General features: G+C 46.3%; 1 pseudogene; it reads right to left on the reverse strand.

Annotated features, from left to right (window-relative positions):
• The window catches only part of LOC135540434 (plasma membrane calcium-transporting ATPase 2-like), a 239,611-nt pseudogene that overhangs the window by 50,851 nt on the left and 165,927 nt on the right, over window positions 1-22,833 (reverse strand).

Raw genomic sequence — 22,833 nt, forward strand, 5'->3', positions numbered from 1 at the left:
GAGATATAGTATAGTAGAGAGATTTATTTCAGCATTTCTTTCATCACATTCCCAGTGGGTCAGAAGTTTACATAAACTCAATTAGTATTTGGTGCCATTGCCTTTAAATTGTTTAACTTGGGTCAAACGTTTCAGGTAGTCTTCCACAAGCTTCCCACAATCAGTTGGGTGAATTTTGTCCCATTCGTTATGACAGAGCTGGTGTAACTGAGTCAGGTTTGAAGGCCTCCTTGCTCGCACACGCTTTTTCAGTTCTGCCCACAAGTTTTCTATAGGATTGAGGTCAGGGCTTTGTGATGGTCACTCCAATATCTTGACTTTGTTGTCCTTATGCCATTTTGCCACAACTTCAGAAGTGTGCTTGGGGTCATTGTCCATTTGGAAGACCAAGCTTTAACTTCCTGACTGATGTCTTGAGATGTTGCTTCAATATATCCACATAATTGTCCTTCCTCAAGATGCCATTTATTTTGTGAAGTGCACCAGTCCCTCCTGTAGCAAAGCGCCCCCGCAACATGATGCTACAACGCTACAATGTGCGTCATGGTTGGGATGGTGTTCTTCGGCTTGCAAGTAGGGGCCTGAGGGCACACAGTCTATGAATGTATTGTACTGTATATATGTGCTAGTGGTGGAGTAGGGGCCTGAGGGCACACAGTCTATGAATGTATTGTACTGTATATATGTGGTAGTGGTGGAGTAGGGGCCTGAGGGCACACAGTCCATGAATGTATTGTACTGTATATATGTGCTAGTGGTGGAGTAGGGGCCTGAGGGCACACAGTCTATGAATGTATTGTACTGTATATATGTGCTAGTGGTGGAGTAGGGGCCTGAGGGCACACAGTCTATGAATGTATTGTATTGTATATATGTGCTAGTGGTGGAGTAGGGGCCTGAGGGCACACAGTCTATGAATGTATTGTACTGTATATATCAAATCAAATCAAATTTTATTTGTCACATACACATGGTTAGCAGATGTTAATGCGAGTGTAGCGAAATGCTTGTGCTTCTAGTTCCGACAATGCAGTAATAACCAACAAGTAATCTAACTCACAATTCCTAAACTACTGTCTTATACACAGTGTAAGGGGATAAAGAATATGTACATAAGGATATGTGAATGAGTGATGGTACAGAGCAGCATAGGCAAGATACAGTAGATGGTATCGAGTACAGTATATACATATGAGATGAGTATGTAAACAAAGTGGCATAGTTAAAGTGGCTAGTGATACATGTATTACATAAGGATGCAGTCGATGATATAGAGTACAGTATATACGTATGCATATGAGATGAATAATGTAGGGTAAGTAACATTATATAAGGTAGCATTGTTTAAAGTGGCTAGTGATATATTTACATAATTTCCCATCAATTCCCATTATTAAAGTGGCTGGAGTTGAGTCAGTGTCAGTGTGTTGGCAGCAGCCACTCAATGTTAGTGGTGGCTGTTTAACAGTCTGATGGCCTTGAGATAGAAGCTGTTTTTCAGTCTCTCGGTCCCAGCTTTGATGCACCTGTACTGACCTCGCCTTCTGGATGATAGCGGGGTGAACAGGCAGTGGCTTGGGTGGTTGATGTCCTTGATGATCTTTATGGCCTTCCTGTAACATCGGGTGGTGTAGGTGTCCTGGAGGGCAGGTAGTTTGCCCCCGGTGATGCGTTGTGCAGACCTCACTACCCTCTGGAGAGCCTTACGGTTGAGGGCGGAGCAGTTGCCGTACCAGGCGGTGATACAGCCCGCCAGGATGCTCTCGATTGTGCATCTGTAGAAGTTTGTGAGTGCTTTTGGTGACAAGCCAAATTTCTTCAGCCTCCTGAGGTTGAAGAGGTGCTGCTGCGCCTTCTTCACGATGCTGTCTGTGTGAGTGGACCAATTCAGTTTGTCTGTGATGTGTATGCCGAGGAACTTAAAACTTGCTACTCTCTCCACTACTGTTCCATCGATGTGGATAGGGGGTGTTCCCTCTGCTGTTTCCTGAAGTCCACAATCATCTCCTTAGTTTTGTTGATGTTGAGTGTGAGGTTATTTTCCTGACACCACACTCCGAGGGCCCTCACCTCCTCCCTGTAGGCCGTCTCGTCGTTGTTGGTAATCAAGCCTACCACTGTTGTGTCATCTGCAAACTTGATGATTGAGTTGGAGGTGTGTGTGGCCACGCAGTCGTGGGTGAACAGGGAGTACAGGAGAGGGCTCAGAACGCACCCTTGTGGGGCCCCAGTGTTGAGGATCAGCGGGGAGGAGATGTTGTTACCTACCCTCACCACCTGGGGGCGGCCCGTCAGGAAGTCCAGTACCCAGTTGCACAGGGCGGGGTCGAGACCCAGGGTCTCGAGCTTGATGACGAGCTTGGAGGGTACTATGGTGTTGAATGCCGAGCTGTAGTCGATGAACAGCATTCTCACATAGGTATTCCTCTTGTCCAGATGGGTTAGGGAAGTGTGCAGTGTGGTTGAGATTGCATCGTCTGTGGACCTATTTGAGCGGTAAGCAAATTGGAGTGGGTCTAGGGTGTCAGGTAGGGTGGAGGTGATATGGTCCTTGACTAGTCTCTCAAAGCACTTCATGATGACGGAAGTGAGTGCTACGGGCGGTAGTCATTTAGCTCAGTTACCTTAGCTTTCTTGGGAACAGGAACAATGGTGGCCCTCTTGAAGCATGTGGGAACAGCAGACTGGTATAGGGATTGATTGAATATGTCCGTAAACACACCAGCCAGCTGGTCTGCGCATGCTCTGAGGGCGCGGCTGGGGATGCCGTCTGGGCCTGCAGCCTTGCGAGGGTTAACACGTTTAAATGTTTTACTCACCTCGGCTGCAGTGAAGGAGAGACCGCATTTTTCCGTTGCAGGCAGTGTCAGTGGCACTGTATTGTCCTCAAAGCGGGCAAAAAAGTTATTGAGTCTGCCTGGGAGCAAGACATCCTGGTCCGTGACTGGGCTGGATTTCTTCCTGTAGTCCGTGATTGACTGTAGACCCTGCCACATGCCTCTTGTGTCTGAGCCGTTGAATTGGGATTCTACTTTGTCTCTGTACTGACGCTTAGCTTATTTGATAGCCTTACGGAGGGAATAGCTGCACTGTTTGTATTCAGTCATGTTACCAGACACCTTGCCCTGATTGAAAGCAGTGGTTCGCGCTTTCAGTTTCACGCGAATGCTGCCATCCATCCACTGTTTCTGGTTAGGGAATGTTTTAATCGTTGCTATGGGAACGACATCTTCAACGCACGTTCTAATGAACTTGCACACCGAATCAGCGTATTCGTCAATGTTGTTATCTGACGCAATACGAAACATGTCCCAGTACACGTGGTGGAAGCAGTCTTGGAGTGTGGAGTCAGCTTGGTCGGACCAGCGTTGGACAGACCTCAGCGTGGGAGCTTCTTTTTTAGCTTTTGTCTGTAGGCAGGTATCAGCAAAATGGAGTCGTGGTCAGCTTTTCCAAAAGGGGGGCGGGGCAGGACCTTATATGCGTCGCGGAAGTTAGAGTAACAGTGATCCAAGGTTTTTCCGCCGCTGGTTGCGCAATCGATATGATGATAAAATTTAGGGAGTCTTGTTTTCAGATTAGACTTGTTAAAATCCCCAGCAACAATGAATGCAGCCTCTGGATAAATGGTTTCCAGTTTGCAAAGAGTTAAATAAAGTTCGTTCAGAGCCATCGATGTGTCTGCTTGGGGGGGGGGATATATATGGCTGTGATTATAATCGAAGAGAATTCTCTTGGTAGATAATGCGGTCTACATTTGATTGTGAGGAATTCTAAATCAGGTGAACAGAAGGATTTGAGTATATGTGCTAGTGGTGGAGTAACGGCCTGAGGGCACACAGTCTATGAATGTATTGTACTGTATATATGTGGACGGCCTTCATTTTTCTGGACCCTGGATTCCAGAACACATAAACTACCTGTGGTCTAGATGTCAAACTCACTGCCTTTAGATTCCAGAACACATAAACTAGCTGTGGACTAGATGTCCTTAAGATTCCAGAACACATAAACTAGCTGTGGACTAGATGTCTAGCCTTTAGATTCCAGAACACATAAACTACCTGTGGTCTAGATGTCAAACTCACTGCCTTTAGATTCCAGAACACATAAACTAGCTGTGGACTAGATGTCTAACCTTTAGATTCCAGAACACATAAACTAGCTGTGGACTAGATGTCTAGCCTTTAGATTCCAGAACACATTATCTAGCTGTGGATTAGATGTCTAACCCGCTGCCTTTAGATTCCAGAACACATAAACTAGCTGTGGACTAGATGTCTAACCTTTAGATTCCAGAACACATAAACTAACCCGATGAACACATAAACTAGCTGTGGACTAGATGTCTAACCTTTAGATTCCAGAACACATAAACTAGCTGTGGACTAGATGTCTAAACTTTAGATTCCAGAACACATAAACTAGATTTGGTCTAGATGTCTAACCTTTAGATTCTCGAACACATAAACTAGCTGTGGTCTAGATGTCAAACCTTTAGATTCCAGAACACATAAACTAGCTGTGGACTAGATGTCAAACCTTTAGATTCCAGAAATAATAAACTAGCTGTGGACTAGATGTCAAACCTTTAGATTCCAGAACACATAAACTAGATTTGGTCTAGATGTCTAACCTTTAGATTCTAGATGTGTCTAACCTTTAGATTCCAGAACACATAAACTAGATGTGGACTAGATGTCTAACCTTTAGATTCCAGAACACATTATCTAGCTGTGGACTAGATGTCTAACCTTTAGATTCCAGAACACATAAACTAGCTGTGGACTAGATGTCTAAACTTTAGATTCCAGAACACATAAACTAGATTTGGTCTAGATGTCTAACCTTTAGATTCCAGAACACATACACTAGCTGTGGACTAGATGTCTAACCTTTAGATTCTAGAACACATAAACTAGCTGTTGTCTAGATGTCTAACCTTTAGATTCCAGAACACATAAACTAGCTGTGGACTAGATGTCTAACCTTTAGATTCCAGAACACATTATCTAGCTGTGGACTAGATGTCTAACCTTTAGATTCCAGAACACATTATCTAGCTGTGGACTAGATGTCTAACCTTTAGATTCCAGAACACATAAACTAGCTGTGGACTAGATGTCTAACCTTTAGATTCTAGAACACATAAACTAGCTGTGGACTAGATGTCTAACCTTTAGATTCCAGAACACATAAACTAGCTGTGGACTAGATGTCTAACCTTTAGATTCCAGAACACATAAACTAGATTTGGTCTAGATGTCTAACTTTAGATTCTAAACTGGCTGGACTAGATGTCTAACCTTTAGATTCCAGAACACATAAACTAGCTGTGGACTAGATGTCTAACCTTTAGATTCCAGAACACATAAACTAGATTTGGTCTAGATGTCTAACCTTTAGATTCTAGAACACATAAACTAGCTGTGGTCTAGATGTCTGACCTGCTGCCTTTAGATTCCAGTACACATAAACTGGGTTCCATTCTAGCCCACTGTTATTCCAGCGCACCTTTGTCCATCCTCTCTCTCTCTACTGTCCAATAAATATCCAAAAGGAGAGGACTGGGAAAATATAATGACGTACCAACGAACAGAAGGGAGAAGATGATGACCAGCTGATAGATGCCATGTCCCAGGATGTTCTTGGTCATGGTGCTGGAGATCAGCGGTTTGTTGCGTCCGTACGGCTTCCTCATCAGCAGGGCCTCGGTGGGGGCTCCGTTGCCAGGGCCAGTGATGCAAAGGTGTCCATTATCAAGTTCACCCACAGCATCTGGACCGCCTTCAGGGAGAATCCTACAGGGAACACACAGGCTGGTTAACATTAGAGACTACAGATGAAACAACTGGACTGTCGTCAGGGTACTGTCATCAGAGAATCCTACAGGGAACACACAGAGATTGTCTTAGAGACACAGTTCTGCCAGAGAACACATTAGATATCAGAATCAGCTTCAGATCCCAGAGTGGTTCATAGTTATGCTATGGATACATTTCTACAAATCAGCTTCCGATCCCAGCGGTTAATGGTTATACTATGTTTCTACAATGGTACAAAGACATACAGGTTTGGTTTCTATTTCACAGGATCGATTAAAACTCTTAACTCCAGCTCCAGTGTCACAGTCATTGCCAACCAATGGAATGGCACGCTAAAACGTGTTCCTCCAAAGGGGGTACAATGCAGGGATGTCCCCTGTCACCCTCACTGTTCATTCTGATTACACTGCTGAGCATGACCTGTGTGATGCAGCAGGCCCCAGTGAAGGCCACTATGACAGCCACCATGTTGACAGTCAGCTGTGTGTTTATTACCTGTGTGATGCAGGCCCCAGTGAAGGCCACTATGACAGCCACCATGTTGACAGTCAGCTGTGTGTTTATTACCTGTGTGATGCAGGCCCCAGTGAAGGCCACTATGACAGCCACCATGTTGACATTCAGCTGTGTGTTTATTACCTGTGTGATGGAGGCCCCAGTGAAGGCCACTATGACAGCCACCATGTTGACAGTCAGCTGTGTGTTTATTACCTGTGTGATGCAGGCCCCAGTGAAGGCCACTATGACAGCCACCATGTTGACAGTCAGCTGTGTGTTTATTACCTGTGTGATGCAGGCCCCAGTGAAGGCCACTATGACAGCCACCATGTTGACAGTCAGCTGTGTGTTTATTACCTGTGTGATGGAGGCCCCAGTGAAGGCCACTATGACAGCCACCATGTTGACAGTCAGCTGTGTGTTTATTACCTGTGTGACGCAGGCCCCAGTGAAGGCCACTATGACAGCCACCATGTTGACAGTCAGCTGTGTGTTTATTACCTGTGTGATGCAGGCCCCAGTGAAGGCCACTATGACAGCCACCATGTTGACAGTCAGCTGTGTGTTTATTACCTGTGTGATGCAGGCCCCAGTGAAGGCCACTATGACAGCCACCATGTTGACAGTCAGCTGTGTGTTTATTACCTGTGTGATGCAGGCCGCAGTGAAGGCCACTATGACAGCCACCATGTTGACAGTCAGCTGTGTGTTTATTACCTGTGTGATGCAGGCCCCAGTGAAGGCCACTATGACAGCCACCATGTTGACAGTCAGCTGTGTGTTTATTACCTGTGTGATGCAGGCCCCAGTGAAGGCCACTATGACAGCCACCATGTTGACAGTCAGCTGTGTGTTTATTACCTGTGTGATGCAGGCCCCAGTGAAGGCCACTATGACAGCCACCATGTTGACAGTCAGCTGTGTGTTTATTACCTGTGTGATGCAGGCCCCAGTGAAGGCCACTATGACAGCCACCATGTTGACAGTCAGCTGTGTGTTTATTACCTGTGTGATGCAGGCCCCAGTGAAGGCCACTATGACAGCCACCATGTTGACAGTCAGCTGTGTGTTTATTACCTGTGTGATGCAGGCCCCAGTGAAGGCCACTATGACAGCCACCATGTTGACAGTCAGCTGTCTGTTTATTACCTGTGTGATGCAGGCCCCAGTGAAGGCCACTATGACAGCCACCATGTTGACAGTCAGCTGTGTGTTTATTACCTGTGTGATGCAGGCCCCAGTGAAGGCCACTATGACAGCCACCATGTTGACAGTCAGCTGTGTGTTTATTACCTGTGTGATGCAGGCCCCAGTGAAGGCCACTATGACAGCCACCATGTTGACAGTCAGCTGTGTGTTTATTACCTGTGTGATGCAGGCCCCAGTGAAGGCCACTATGACAGCCACCATGTTGACAGTCAGCTGTGTGTTTATTACCTGTGTGATGCAGGCCCCAGTGAAGGCCACTATGACAGCCACCATGTTGACAGTCAGCTGTGTGTTTATTACCTGTGGAGATGCAGGCCCCAGTGAAGGCCACTATGACAGCCACCATGTTGACAGTCAGCTGTGTGTTTATTACCTGTGTGATGCAGGCCGCAGTGAAGGCCACTATGACAGCCACCATGCTGACAGTCAGCTGTGTGTTTATTACCTGTGTGATGCAGGCCCCAGTGAAGGCCACTATGACAGCCACCACGTTGACAGTCAGCTGGAACTGGAGGAACTTGGAGATGCTGTCGAAGACATCACAGCCTTCACTATGCTACTGAAGTTAAACCTGCATATGATGTCAGACGCCTCCTGGCCACGTCTGTACCGGCTGAACCCTGCAGAGAGAAGAGGAATGGTTTAATACCAGCTGAACCCTGCAGAGAGGAGAGGAATGGTTTAATACTGGCTGAACCCTGCAGAGAGAGAGGAATGGTTTAATACTGGCTGAACCCTGCAGAGAGGCGAGGAATGGTTTAATACTGGCTGAACCCTGCAGAGAGGAGAGGAATGGTTTAATACCAGCTGAACCCTGCAGAGAGGAGAGGAATGGTTTAATACTGGCTGAACCCTGCAGAGAGGAGAGGAATGGTTTAATACTGGCTGAACCCTGCAGAGAGAAGAGGAATGGTTTAATACTGGCTGAACCCTGCAGAGAGGAGAGGAATGGTTTAATACCGGCTGAACCCTGCAGAGAGGAGAGGAATGGTTTAATACTGGCTGAACCCTGCAGAGAGAAGAGGAATGGTTTAATACTGGCTGAACCCTGCAGAGAGAAGAGGAATGGTTTAATACTGGCTGAACCCTGCAGAGAGGAGAGGAATGGTTTAATACCAGCTGAACCCTGCAGAGAGGAGAGGAATGGTTTAATACTGGCTGAACCCTGCAGAGAGAAGAGGAATGGTTTAATACCGGCTGAACCCTGCAGAGAGAAGAGGTATGGTTTAATACAAGCTGAACCCTGCAGAGAGGAGAGGAATGGTTTAATACTGGCTGAACCCTGCAGAGAGAAGAGGAATGGTTTAATACCGGCTGAACCCTGCAGAGAGAAGAGGTATGGTTTAATACTGGCTGAACCCTGCAGAGAGAAGAGGAATGGTTTAATACTGGCTGAACCCTGCAGAGAGAAGAGGAATGGTTTAATACTGGCTAACCCTGCAGAGAGAAGAGGAATGGTTTAATACTGGCTGAACCCTGCAGAGAGAAGAGGAATGGTTTAATACCGGCTGAACCCTGCAGAGAAGAGGAATGGTTTAATACCAGCTGAACCCTGCAGAGAGAAGAGGAATGGTTTAATACTGGCTGAACCCTGCAGAGAGAAGAGGAATGGTTTAATACCGGCTGAACCCTGCAGAGAGAAGAGGTATGGTTTAATACTGGCTGAACCCTGCAGAGAGAAGAGGAATGGTTTAATACCGGCTGAACCCTGCAGAGAGAAGAGGAATGGTTTAATACCGGCTAAACCCTGCAGAGAGAAGAGGTATGGTTTAATACCGGCTGAACCCTGCAGAGAGGAGAGGAATGGTTTAATACCGTCTGAACCCTGGAGAAAGAGAGGTATGGTTTAATACCAGCTGAACCCTGCAGAGAGAAGAGGTATGGTTTAATACCGGCTGAACCCTGCAGAGAGAAGAGGTATGGTTTAATACCGTCTGAACCCTGCAGAGAGGAGAGGTCTGGTTTAATACCGGCTGAACCCTGCAGAGAGAGAAAAGGTCTGGTTTAATACTGGCTGAACCCTGCAGAGAGAAGAGGTATGGTTTAATACCGGCTGAACCCTGCAGAGAGAAGAGGTATGGTTTAATACCGGCTGAACCCTGCAGAGAGAGAGAAGTATGGTTTAATACTGGCTGAACCCTGCAGAGAGAAGAGGTCTGGTTTAATACCGGCTGAACCCTGCAGAGAGAAGAGGTATGGTTTAATACCAGCTGAACCCTGCAGAGAGAGAAAAGGTATGGTTTAATACCGGCTGAACCCTGCAGAGAGAAGAGGTATGGTTTAATACCATGGCTGAATCCTGGAGAGAGAAGAGGTATGGTTTAATACCGGCTGTACCCTGCAGAGAGAAGAAGTATGGTTTAATACCGGCTGAACCCTGCAGAGATATAAGTGGTATTATTGTGGAAGTGGAAACGTCTGGAACAAAACGGAGAGAGAAAAGGTCTCAACCCGGAGTACGCTGCACAACAGGTTTGGTTTCTATTTCACAGGATCGATGAAAACCCTCCAGCTCCAGTGTCACAGTTTGCCAACCAATGGAATGGCACGCCTGTTCAAAGGGGGTACAATGCAGGGATGTCCTTGTCACCCTCACTGTTCATTCTGATTACACTGCTGAGCATGACCTGTGTGATGCAGCAGGCCCCAGTGAAGGCCACCACTACAGAACAGGACCACTGAGTGCTGAAGTCTGTCCTCTGTTGCAACAGTCACTGCAGAGTTCCAAAACTGCCTCAAAGCCACATCAGCACAATGGCTGTTAGAGCATCATGAAATGGGTTTCCATGGCCGAGCAGCCACAAACCTGCCTCAGATCACCATATGAGTGGTGTAATACCGGTTCCAATCATACCACCATCCAGAGAGAAATCTGGTTTGGTTTAATAACGGCCCCAATGCATAGTGCCAACTGCAGAGAGAAGAGGTATGGTTTTTTAATACCGGCTGAACCCTGCAGAGAGAAGAGGTATGGCTTTAATACAAGCTAAACCCTGTGCAACTTTGAGAAGAGTTTGGAGAAGGTCCTTAATGTTTCAGCATGAAATGCTCCCTGCAGAAGAAGAGGTATGGTCCATTAATACTGGCTGAACACTGCATTTGAACTCCTTTGGGATGATTTAAGTCATTTAGACAGGCCTAATTAACATCAGAGCGACTTAACAATGCTCTTATGGCTGTTATGACAGCAATGTTCCAACATCTAGTGGAAAGCCTTCCCAGAAGAGTGGAGGCTGTTATAGCAGCATGGTTCCTAAATCAAGTGGAAAGCCTTCCCAGAAGAGTGGAGGATGTTATAGCAGCAATGTTCCAACATCTAGTGAAAGCCTTCCCAGAAGAGTGGAGGATGTTATAGCAGCATGGTTCCTAAATCAAGTGGAAAGCCTTCCCAGAAGAGTGGAGGCTGTTATAGCAGCAATGTACCAACATCTAGTGGAAAGCCTTCCAAGAAGAGTGGAGGCTGTTATAGCAGCAATGCTCCTACATCTAGTGGAAGCCTTCCCAGAAAAGTGGAGGATGTTATAGCAGCAATGTTCCAACATCTAGTGGAAAGCCTTCCCAGAAGAGTGGAGGATGTTATAGCAGCATGTTCCAACATCTAGTTGAAAGCCTTCCCAGAACAAACAATAGTGGGAAAATGTTATGAGTCAGCAAACTGTTCCTCCATCTAGTGGAAAGCCTTCCAAAAGAAAGGAGGTTGTTATAGCAGCAATTTCCAGATTATTCTAGCAATGGAAAGCCTTCCCACATAGTAGTGGAGGATGTTATAGCAAACATGGTTCCTAGATTATAGTCAAAAAGCCTTCCCAGAAGAGTGGAGGATGCTATAGCAGCAATGTTCCAACATCTAGTGGAAAGCCTTCCCAGAAAAGTGGTGATTATAATAGCATATTTTATTTATTTTTTAAGCCTTCCCAGAAGATGGTAGGCAATTATAGCAGCAAAGGTTGACCAACTCCACAGACAAAGGTTGAAAGTCATGCGTCCTCCGATACACAACCCAACCAAGCCGCACTGCTTCTTAACACAGCGCGCATCCAACCCGGAAGCCAGCCGCACCAATGTGTCAGAGGAAACACCGTGCACATGGCAACCTTGGTCAGCGTGCACTGCGCCCAGCCGCCACAGGAGTCACTGGTGCGTGATGAGACAAGGATTTCCCTACTGGCCAAACCCTCCCTAACCCAGACGACGCTAGCCCACGGACCTCCTGGTCACGGCCGGTTACGACAGAGCCTGGGCGCGAACCCAGAGTCTCTGGTGGCGCTGCAGTACAGCGACCTTGACCACTGCGCCACCCGGGAGGCCCTGACTGAGATAATTGATCCCGTTTAAGAGCAGAAACTTTAAAACAAACACTTTATTCAAATATAATCCTACTAATATTTAATTTGTTTCACAATGGCATGGAAGGATTCCTATTCCTGATCATGAAACAGCAAAAAGAGCAGAAATCATCTGCTATTGAAGAGAGAGAACAAACAAAAACAGACAGTTAGTGCTGTTTTGGAGAAACGTAAACATGTCTACATTGTTCCCCAACATCTTTAAATATATTTTTATTAATATATCTTTAATAAATAGGAATATAAATGTAGACATTTACTGCACTGCTGTGTACTGTCTGACTCCGCTGTACTGCACACGTTGAAATAAGTTAGGTGTCCTCCGTCACATCACAAAGTAATCACTATCGACGACGGCTGTGATTCGTCAGTCATAGAAGATACTATCACAATATCACCTAAGTACGAATATTTAGTCATTCATTATTCTGATTTGGGGAAATAAAAGTGTGCAAACTCATCCCAAAAATGTAAATATAGTTACAGATATGGAGATTCAGATAACGAAATAAACATAATTTAGTTATTCCTTATTTTATATGTGAATCGAGCACCATCATATTGTACTGCATGTGCATTGCAGTGATCTGAAATGCAATGTCACAGTATTTCCGATTGTGTTTATCCCATCTGTCCACTAGGGGCAGGCCTGTTCCACTGTATCTACAGCAGGGCTGGTGGGGTTACAGTGTAGTGGTGAGGATGCTGCGTGGGTTATACCAGGACATGTCAAGGTTACTACAGTGAGTCATAGTAGTTGTCGCTAGCGGCAGGGTGGCAGGGTAGCCTAGTGGATAGAGTGTAGACGAGTAACCGGAAGGCTGCAAGTTCAAACCCCTGAGCTGACAAGGTACAAATCTGTCGTTCTGCCCCTGAACAGGCAGTTAACCCACTGTTCCTAGGCTGTCATTGAAAATAAGAATTTGCTCTTAACTGACTTGCCTGGTTAAATAAAGGTAAAATAACAATTTTTAATGAATAAAGAGAGAGACAATAAAAAATAGCTGTAATGCTACATGAATCATAGTAGTTGTAGCTAGCTGTAATGCTACATCTGTCATAGTAGTTGTAGTTAGCTGTAATGCTACATGAATCATCATAGTAGTTGTAGTTAGCTGTAATGCTACATCTGAATCATAGTAGTTGTAGTTAGCTGTAATGCTACATCTGTCATAGTAGTTGTAGTTAGCTGTAATGCTACATGAATCATAGTAGTTGTAGTTAGCTGTAATGCTACATCTGTCGCTAATGCTACATGAATCATCATAGTAGTTGTAGCTAGCAATGAATCATCATAGTAAGTTGTAATGCTACATCTGTCATAGTAGTTGTAGCTGTAATGCTACATGAGTTAGCTGTAATGCATGAATCATAGTAGTTGTAGTTAGCTGTAATGCTACATGAATCATAGAAGTTGTAGTTAGCTGTAATGCTACATGTCATAGTAGTTGTAGTTAGCTGTAATGCTACATCTGTCATAGTAGTTGTAGTTAGCTGTAATGCTACATGAATCATAGTAGTTGTAGTTAGCTGTAATGCTACATGAATCATAGTAGTTGTAGTTAGCTGTAATGCTACATGTCATAGTAGTTGTATCATGCTAGCAATGCTACATCTGTCATAGTAGTTGTAGCAAGCTGTAATGCTACATGTCATAGTAGTTGTATCTAGCTGTAATGCTACATCTGTCATAGTAGTTGTAGCTAGCTGTAATGCTACATCTGTCATAGTAGTTGTAGCTAGCTGTAATGCTACAGCTGTCTGTCATAGTAGTCATAGTAGCTAGCTGTAATGCTACAGCTGTCATAGTAGTTGTAGCTAGCTGTAATGCTACAGCTGTCATAGTAGTTGTATCTAGCTGTAATTCTACATCTGTCATAGTAGTTGTAGTGAGCTGTAATGCTACATCTGTCATAGTAGTTGTAGCTAGCTAAGTGTCAATGCTGATAGGAACAGCTTTTCCATTCAAATTTTACGTTAACATTAGAATTACTCTACAATACTGATGACGGATCAGCTACTTGAGAGTTACTATCATCTATGGTGTTGTTGTGGTGTTGGTGTGGGGGCTGTGCTTTGGGAAAGTGGGTGGGGTTATATCCTTCTTGTTTGGTCCTGTCCGGGGTATCATCGGATGGGGCCACAGTGTCTCCTGACCCCTCCTGTCTCAGCCTCCAGTATTTATGCTGCAGTAGTTTATGTGTCGGGGGCTGGGGTCAGTTTGTTATATCTGGAGTACTTCTCCTGTCCTCTCCGGTGTCCTGTGTGAATCTAAGTATGCTCTCTCCAATTATTTCTTTCTCTTTCTTTCTCTCTCGGAGGACCAGGGCCCTAGGACCATGCCTCAGGACTACCTGACAAGATGACTCCTTGCTGTCCCCAGTCCACCTGGCCGTGCTGCTGCTCCAGTTTCAACTGTTCTGCCTAATTATTATTGGACCATGCTGGTCATTTATGAACATTTGAACATCTTGCCTGCTGCTGCTCCAGGTTCAACTTTTCTGCCTGCGGAAACCCTGACCTGTTCACCGGACGTGCTACCTGTCCCAGACCTGCTGTCCAGAGACAGCAGGAGTGGTAGAGATACTCTGAATGACCGGCTATGAAAAGCCAACTGACATTTACTCCTGAGGTGCTGACTTGCTGTACCCTTGACAACTACTGTGATTATTATTATTTGACCATGCTGGTCATTTATGAACACCATGTTCTGTTATAATCTCATCCTGGCAAAGCCAGAAGAGGACTGGCCACCACTCATAGCCTGGTTCCTCTCTAGGTTTATAATCTCCACCCAGCACAGCCAGAAGAGGACTGGCCACCCCTCATAGACTGGTTCCTCTCTAGGTTTATAATCTCCACCCCACATAGCCTGGTTCCTCTCTAGGTTTATAATCTCCACCCGGCACAGACAGAAGAGGACTGGCCACCCCATAGCCTGGTTCCTCTCCAGGTTTATAATCTCCACCCAGCACAGCCAGAAGAGGACTGGCCACCCCTCATAGACTGGTTCCTCTCTAGGTTTATAATATCTCCACCCCACATAGCCTGGTTCCTCTCTAGGTTTATAATCTCCACCCGGCACAGTCAGAAGAGGACTGGCCACCCCACATAGCCTGGTTCCTCTCTAGGTTTTGGCCTTTCTAGGGAGTTTTTCCTAACCACCGTGCTTCTACACCTGCATTGCTTGCTGTTTGGGGTTTTAGGCTGGGTTTCTGTACAGCACTTTGAGATATCAGCTGATGTAAGAAGGGCTATATAAATACGTTTGATTGATTGATTGATTAATTATTGTGGTGTGTTGGGGTGTTGTTGTGGTGGTGTTGTGGTATATTGTGGTGTGGTGTGCTGTGGTGTGCTGTGGTGCAGTACGGTACAGTAAGGTAGATGCATTATGCCTCCAGCCCCAGGTCCTACCATGGCAAAGCCCACATCAGCCTTCTTCAGGGCTGGTCCATCGTTAGTCCCGTCTCCTGTCACCGCCACCACTTGTCTCTGGTCTGTCAAGCAGCTGTCTATGATGCCTAGAGGACAACACACAGGGGTTCAGTTCAGATGAACAGAATACAGTAGAGAGGAGTGGAAGTGGGGCCGCTCTCTCACCTTTAACCAGTGTGTGTTTATCAGTAGGGGAGGATCTAGCCAGGACTCGCAGTTTAGGCCACACCTTGTCCATGCGCTCCTGCTCAACCTACAGAGGAGAAGGTACATGTACATCTATCAGAACCTTAAGGTATTTTATCTATGTTCATCTATCAGAACCTATGTTCATCTATCAGAACCTGGGTCTTTTATCTGTGTTTCCTGAGATCTTCCTAATATGGAGTTGCACCCCCCTCCCCCCACCAACTGCAAATAACATATTATAAAAACTGTTGAGCGTGAAAACCCCAGAAATAAGGGATCATAGCTCTCATCTGAGAGATGCACAAGAGCACTGTACCTCTTCTCTCTCTCTCTCTCTCTGTCTGTCTGTCTCTCTCTCTCTCTCTCTCTCTCTCTCTGCTCTCTGTCTCTCTGTCTCTCTCTCTCTCTCTCTCTCTCTCTCTCTGTCTGTCTCTCTCTTTCTCTCTCTTTCTGTCTCTCTTTCTCTGTCTCTCTCTCTGTCTCTTTTCTCTTTCTTTCTCTGTCTCTCTCTCTGTCTCTTTATCTTTCTCTCTCTCTCTCTCTCTCTCGCTCTCTCTCTCTCTCTCTCTCTCTCTCTCTCTCTGCTGCAGCATACCTCTCCCTTCTCGTTGCGGATCCTCCTGTTGAACTCCTTTCCATCGATACAGAGGAAGTCTTCTCCAGGGTGGATGATGCCACACTTGATGGCGATGGCCCTGGCCGTGTTGATGTTGTCACCTGTCACCATGCGCACCGTGATTCCCGCACGCTGGCACCTTATAATGGCATCTGGTACCTGCAGGGCACACGCAGACGATATGACGTTTACCCTATTTACATGGTAAATCCAAACTGACTAACAACACAGTGAGTGTTTTTATTTGAATATAAAATGGCCCCAACAGGAATTGAACCCACGACCCTGTCATTATTACTGCCATGTAACTACCAATTAATTCACACAGGATGCAAACAAGCACACACACGCATGCACAAACGCACGCACACTCACACACTACGTTCAGTTCACTGTGGGCTATCTTTCCTCTACAAAGCAACACATCCTGCCTCGCTGGCACCATCACAGGAGAACCAACGGTAGAGCAACACATCCTGCCTCGCTGGCACCATCACAGGAGAACCAATGGTAGAGCAACACATCCTGCCTCGCTGGCACCATCACAGGAGAACCAACGGTAAAGCAACACATCCTGCCTCGCTGGCACCATCACAGGAGAACCAACGGTAAAGCAACACATCCTGCCTCGCTGGCACCATCACAGGAAACCAACGGTAGAGCAACACATCCTGCCTCACTGGCACCATCGCAGGAGAACCAACGGTAGAGCAACACATCCTGCCTCGCTGGCACCATCACAGGAAAACCAACGGTAGAGCAACACATCCTGCCTCACTGGCACCATCGCAGGAGAACCAACAGTAGAGCAACACATCCTGCCTCGCTGGCACCATCACAGGAGAACCAACAGTAGAGCAACACATCCTGCCTCGCTGGCACCATCGCAGGAGAACCAACAGTAGAGCAACACATCCTGCCTCGCTGGCACCATCACAGGAGAACCAACGGTAGAGCAACACATCCTGCCTTGCTGGCACCATCACAGGAGAACCAAATCATTTAGAGCATCAGCTGCAGCTGGTGTTGTGGAGGAGGAGCGTTACGTGTGTGTGTGTGTGTGTGTGTGTGTACACTGCTGCTAAAATGATTATTGATTAGATGTAGCACCACGATTACACTGCTGTTCATTGATTATTGATTGGCATTACTGGGATTCTCTGCCTCTGACCCTATTATGGGGGCTGAGTCACTGGCTTGCTAGTGCTTTTCTTGCCGTCCCTTGGAGGAGTTCATCACGTCATGACAGATATTTTTTTGCTATTCTCGACTTGAGTGGGTTGAGGTGATTGAGGTGAACTTCCTGTATGGACTTGCGCCCTCTCGGGTTCAAACCGTGGCGGAGAGATCTTTGTGGGCAACACTCAGCCGTGTCTCAGGATGGTAAGTTGGTGGTTGAAGATATCCCTCTAGTGGTGTGGGGGCTGTGCTTTGGCAAAGTGGGTGGGGGTATATCTTGCCTGGTTGGCTGTACTGTACTGTTGGGTGACTTCTTTAAAAATGTAACCTTTATTTTAACTAGGCAAGTCAAATCAAATCAAATGTTATTTGTTATATACACATGGCTAGCAGATGTTAATGCGAGAGTAGCGAAATGCTTGTGCTTCTAGTTCCGACCATGCAGTAAGGTTCTGGGGAGGTTCTGGGCAGAGTGAAGGTCCTGGGGAAAGTGGCTGGAGACTTCTTCCTCTCTGGGTTAGCACCCGACTTAGGGAAAGGGTGAGGACCTGGAGAGAGTATTATAATAATATAATGTTACTGTTGCTCTGTTGGTAAGTATAATGGTGAAGGTCCTGGGTAGAATGGTTGTAATCAAATCATCAAATCAAATTTTAGGCAAGTCAAATCAAATCAAATTTTATTTGTCACATACACATGGTTAGCAGATGTTAATGCGAGTGTAGCGAAATGTTTGTGCTTCTAGTTCCGACAATGCAGTAATAACCAACAAGTAATCTAACTAACAATTCCTAATCTACTGTCTTATACACAGTGTAAGGGGATAAAGAATATGTACATAAAGATATATGAATGAGTGATGGTACAGAGCAGCATAGGCAAGATACAGTAGATGGTATCGAGTACATATATACATATGAGATGAGTATGTAAACAAAGTGGCATAGTTAAAGTGGCTAGTGATACATGTATTCCATAAAGATGCAGTAGATGATATAGAGTACAGTATATACGTACACATATGAGATGAATAATGTAGGGTATGTAAACATTATATTAGGTAGCATTGTTTAAAGTGGCTAGTGATATGTGTTCTCTGTTTGTCTGTTGCCAGGTCATTTTGCCAGGTCGTTTTGTTTGTTAAAGCTTACCAGCATTTTTCCCTTGCTCCTGTCTTTTCTATAGTACCTGTTTTCTAGTTTTCCCGGTTTTGACCGTTCTGCCTGCCCTTACCCTGAGCCTTCCTGCTGTCCTGTACCTTGTCCCACCACACTGGATTATTGACCCTGCCCTGACCCTGAGACTGCCTGCCGTTTTGTACCTTTTGTACTCTGATCTGGATTACTGAGCTCTGCCTGCCCTGACCCTGAGATTGCCTGCCGTTCTGTACCTTTTGTACTCTGATCTGGATTACTGACCTCTGCCTGCCCTTGACCTGTCGTTTTGCCCCTTGTTCTAATAATACACATGTGTTACTTTGACATTTGTTACAGGGTCTTCCCTAAAACGTGATAGTAGGAACTGGCCATGACCGACCCAGCAGACTCAGACCAGCTCCACAATGCTGTCTCACTGCAAGGAGCAACCATTGGACGACACGAGGATGTACTGCAAATTCTTATGGAGGGACTCCCTGAAAGACTGCCATGACCAGGAGTGCAAAACTTTGCTGGAGCAATTCCACGGATTCCCCACTGGGCAGCGGGTCAAACCCATAATCTCCCAGTCTACCCCAGTGTCCCGAAAACCCCACATACCTCCTCCAGAGCGCGACACTGGAGATTTCCGAACCTTCCGGGCTTTTCTCCCAGTGCCTCCACATTTTGAGCTGCAGCTTTCTTTGTTCCCCTCAGACCGCTCGAGGATAGCGTACATCATAACGCTGATGTCCGGGAGGGCACTCGCCTGGGCCACGGCGGTGTGGGAGCAACAGTCGGCCATCTGCCTCCAGTCTAGAGGAGTTTGTGACGGAAGTTCGGGAAGGTGTTTGATTCTCGGTTGTAAGCTGCTCCAAGACTACGTCAAGGCTCCCGTAATGTGGCAGACTAGGCAGTGTATTTTCGCACGTTGGTAGCTGAGAGTGCCTGGAACCCATTATTATCAGAGGTGGTCAAAGATGAGCTTGCAGCCTGGGAACTGACCATCCGGATCGATGGGCGGCATCGAGAATGTAGATGATAATCTGTGCCTTGTCTCCTTGTTCACCCTCTCCCTTGTTCGCCTCGAATCCCACCTTGCCTCCGAAGATTCCCAGAAACTTTTGAAGTCTGTCCGAGTAAACCCGACGACGTCACCCGAGTTCTCTCAGGAATCACTGAGGGCTGCTGACTTCGCCTCCTCCGGAGTCCAGGCAGGACTAGATTGACTGAGCGCATACTTTGACTCCACACCCAGAGCTGTCTATATTGTGGAGCTACGGGACATTTCGCAGCTAATTGCTAATTGCCCATTCTCAAACCGGTCTCATCAAGAAGGGGGCAAGTCCTTTGGTGGGTCTAATGGAGAACTTTTCCTCTCCCCTTACTCGTGTCCCTTTCCATGCCATCCTGCTCTGGGGAACCAGTAGAAATCTCTCTGGGTACACATCAATTCTTGGGCCGATGAGTTTTTTGTTTGCTACCCTGGCCTCCGAGCTGGGCATCCCCACTCAGCCCCTCTCCATTCCCATGGACGGGTCACTCACAATACCACTCGGGTGTCAGGGAATCACAGCGAGGCAATCCAATTTATGCTGATTAAGTCTCCTCCGGTTCCCATGGTACTGGGATTCTCTTGGCTTCAGCAACACAATCCCATCATAGACTGGACTGCTGGTGCCATTATACGCTGGAGCCCATTCTGCCACACCAATTGCCTGGAAGTCAGCGCACGTCTTCCTGTGGGCTTGGAAGTTGCCCCGGACCTCTCCGCCATTCCCGCGGAGTACCAGGACCTCCGAAAGGTGTTCAGTAAGATTCGGGCTACTTAGCTTCTGCCGCACTGACCATATGACTGCGGGATTCTCCCAGGCACCACTCTGCCCCGGTGACGACTGTACTGTGTCTTTGCCGGGTCTGGAAGCAAGGCTATGGAGACCTACATTGAGGACTCCGTAGCTGCAGGGTTCATCCATCCTTCTGCCTCCCCGCTGGGGCAGGGTTCTTCTTTTGGAGAAGAAGGACAGAACCCTGTGCCTGTGCATTGACTATCGGGGCCTTAACCTGCTTGGGATAGGGGGTAACATTTTCAGTTTTGGATGAATAGCGTGCCCAGAGTGAACTGCCTCCTACTCTGTCCCAGATACTAATATATGCATATTATTAGTAGTATTGGATAGAAAACCCTCTGAAGTTTCTAAAAATGTTTGAATGATGTCTGTGAGTATAACAGAACTCATATGGCAGGTGAAAACCTGAGAAAAATCCAACCAGGAAGTGGGAGATCTGAGGTTTGTAGTTTTTCAAAGCTTGGCCTTCCGAATACACAGTGTTTATGGGGTCAAGTTGCACTTCTTACGGCTTCCACTAGATGTCAACCGTCTTTAGAAACTTTTTCAGGCTTCTGCTATAAAGGAGGGGGAATGGGAGCTAAATGAGTCATGGGTCTGGCAGAGTGTCTCAGACAGAGTTATCTCTCGTTCCAGTGCTTTTCTACAGACAATGGAATTCTCCGGTTGGCACATTAATGAAGTTTTATGTTAAACATCCTAAAGATTGATTCCATACATCGTTTGACATGTTTCTATGACCTGTAACGTAACTTTTCGATTTTTTGTCTGGAGGAAGTGCTCACGCCTCATGAAGATGGATTACTGGGCTGAACACGCTAACAACAAGTGGCTATTTGGACATAAATTATGGACTTTATGGAAAAAATCTGTCATTTATTGTCGAACTGGGATTCCTGGGAATGCATTCTGATGAAGATCATCAAAGGTAAGTGAATATTTATAATGTTATTTCTAACTTCTGTTGACTCCAACATGGCAAATATTTCTTGGGCTGGATTGGGCTCTGAGCGCCGTACTCAGATTATGCTTTTTCCGTAAAGTTTTTAAAAAATCTGACACAACGGTCGCATTAAGGAGAAGTCTATCTTTAATTCTGTGAATAACACTTGTATCTTTTATTATGAGTATTTCTGGGATTTGATGTGGCTCTCTGCAAAATCACCGGATGTTTTGGAATCAAAACATTACTGCACGTAACGCGCCTATGTAAACTGAGATTTATATTTATATATAAATATGCACATTATCGAACAAACATGCATGTATTGTGTAACATGATGTCCTATGAGTGTCATCTGATGAAGATCATCAAAGGTTAGTGATTAATTTTATCTCTTCCTGCTTTTGTGACTCTATCTTTGGCTGGAAAACACTGTGTGTTTGTGACTTGGCTCTGACGTAACATAATCATATGTTGCGATTTCACTGTAAAGCCGTTTTGAAATCGGACACGATGGGTAGATTCACAAGGTGTCGAGGGGTTCCGCTAGTGGAATGCCTGTGCTAGAAAGGTTAACGACATCACAGTGAAAAACGCTGTGTTCCCCATGCTGGACCACGGAACGCCTACCACCTGGTGCGGATACAGGAAGGGGATCCATGGATTCCCGGTGTCCTTGTCTCCAATGGAGTCCCTCGGTTCTCCAGGATCCGTTTCTGGAAGATGCGTTCTGCTGACGCTCATTGGGTCATCGGCCACCCCATGGCGGAGTCCTCGGTTCTCCTTCCGTCGGGTTCCACCACCAGTCCAACGGCCAGTCGGACGAGCCAACCAAGACATGGAAACGACTCTTCACTGCCTGGTCTCCGCCAATCCCACCATCAGGAGCCAGCAACTAGTGTGGGCCGAATACGCCCGCAACACCCTTCCTTGCTCTTCCATGGGACTCTCGTCCTTTGAGTGTTCCGTATTCATCTCTGTCTCTGAGAAGAAGACTCTGCATACCTCTGGCTGGTCTCCCAGATGTCTGTCCTTCTCAAGGACTGAGTCACCTCCCAGGTTCCGACAACAAGCGGACTGCCACCGGACCCCGGGCTCCCCAGTATTGTCTCGGTCAGAAGGTATGGCTGTCCAACCGGGATCTACCTGCAAACTTTCCCCGTTTATCGGCACTTTCCCTATCTCCAAGGTAATTATGCCCCTCTGCTGTTTGTCTTCTGTTGCCCTGTACCCTCTGTATACATCCCACTTTCAATGTGTCTAAAATCAAACCCATGTCTCACAACCCTTTGTCTTCTGTTTCCAGACACCTTGGGGGGACAGTGATATGATACTTCTATATCTGGACAGGGACCCAGTTCTAGAGTTCTGGCCCAGTTCTAGAGTTCTGGCCCAGTTCTAGCATCTGGCACAGTTCTAGAGTTCTGGCCCAGTTCCAGCCCCCATTCCCTAGATAAGTGCAGAGAAGGGTAAAAGAGGAGAAACTCATAAAAAATGGAGAGCGTTGGAAGGTGACTTGGTAACAAGAAGCACTAAAGTCACTGGTAACATCTTATTTTCTCTCTCTTCTCTCTCTCTTTCTCCCCTCTCTCCCCTCCATGCTG

Source organism: Oncorhynchus masou, chromosome 5 (assembly GCF_036934945.1).
Source record: "Oncorhynchus masou masou isolate Uvic2021 chromosome 5, UVic_Omas_1.1, whole genome shotgun sequence".
NCBI classification, from domain to species: Eukaryota; Metazoa; Chordata; class Actinopteri; order Salmoniformes; family Salmonidae; genus Oncorhynchus; species Oncorhynchus masou.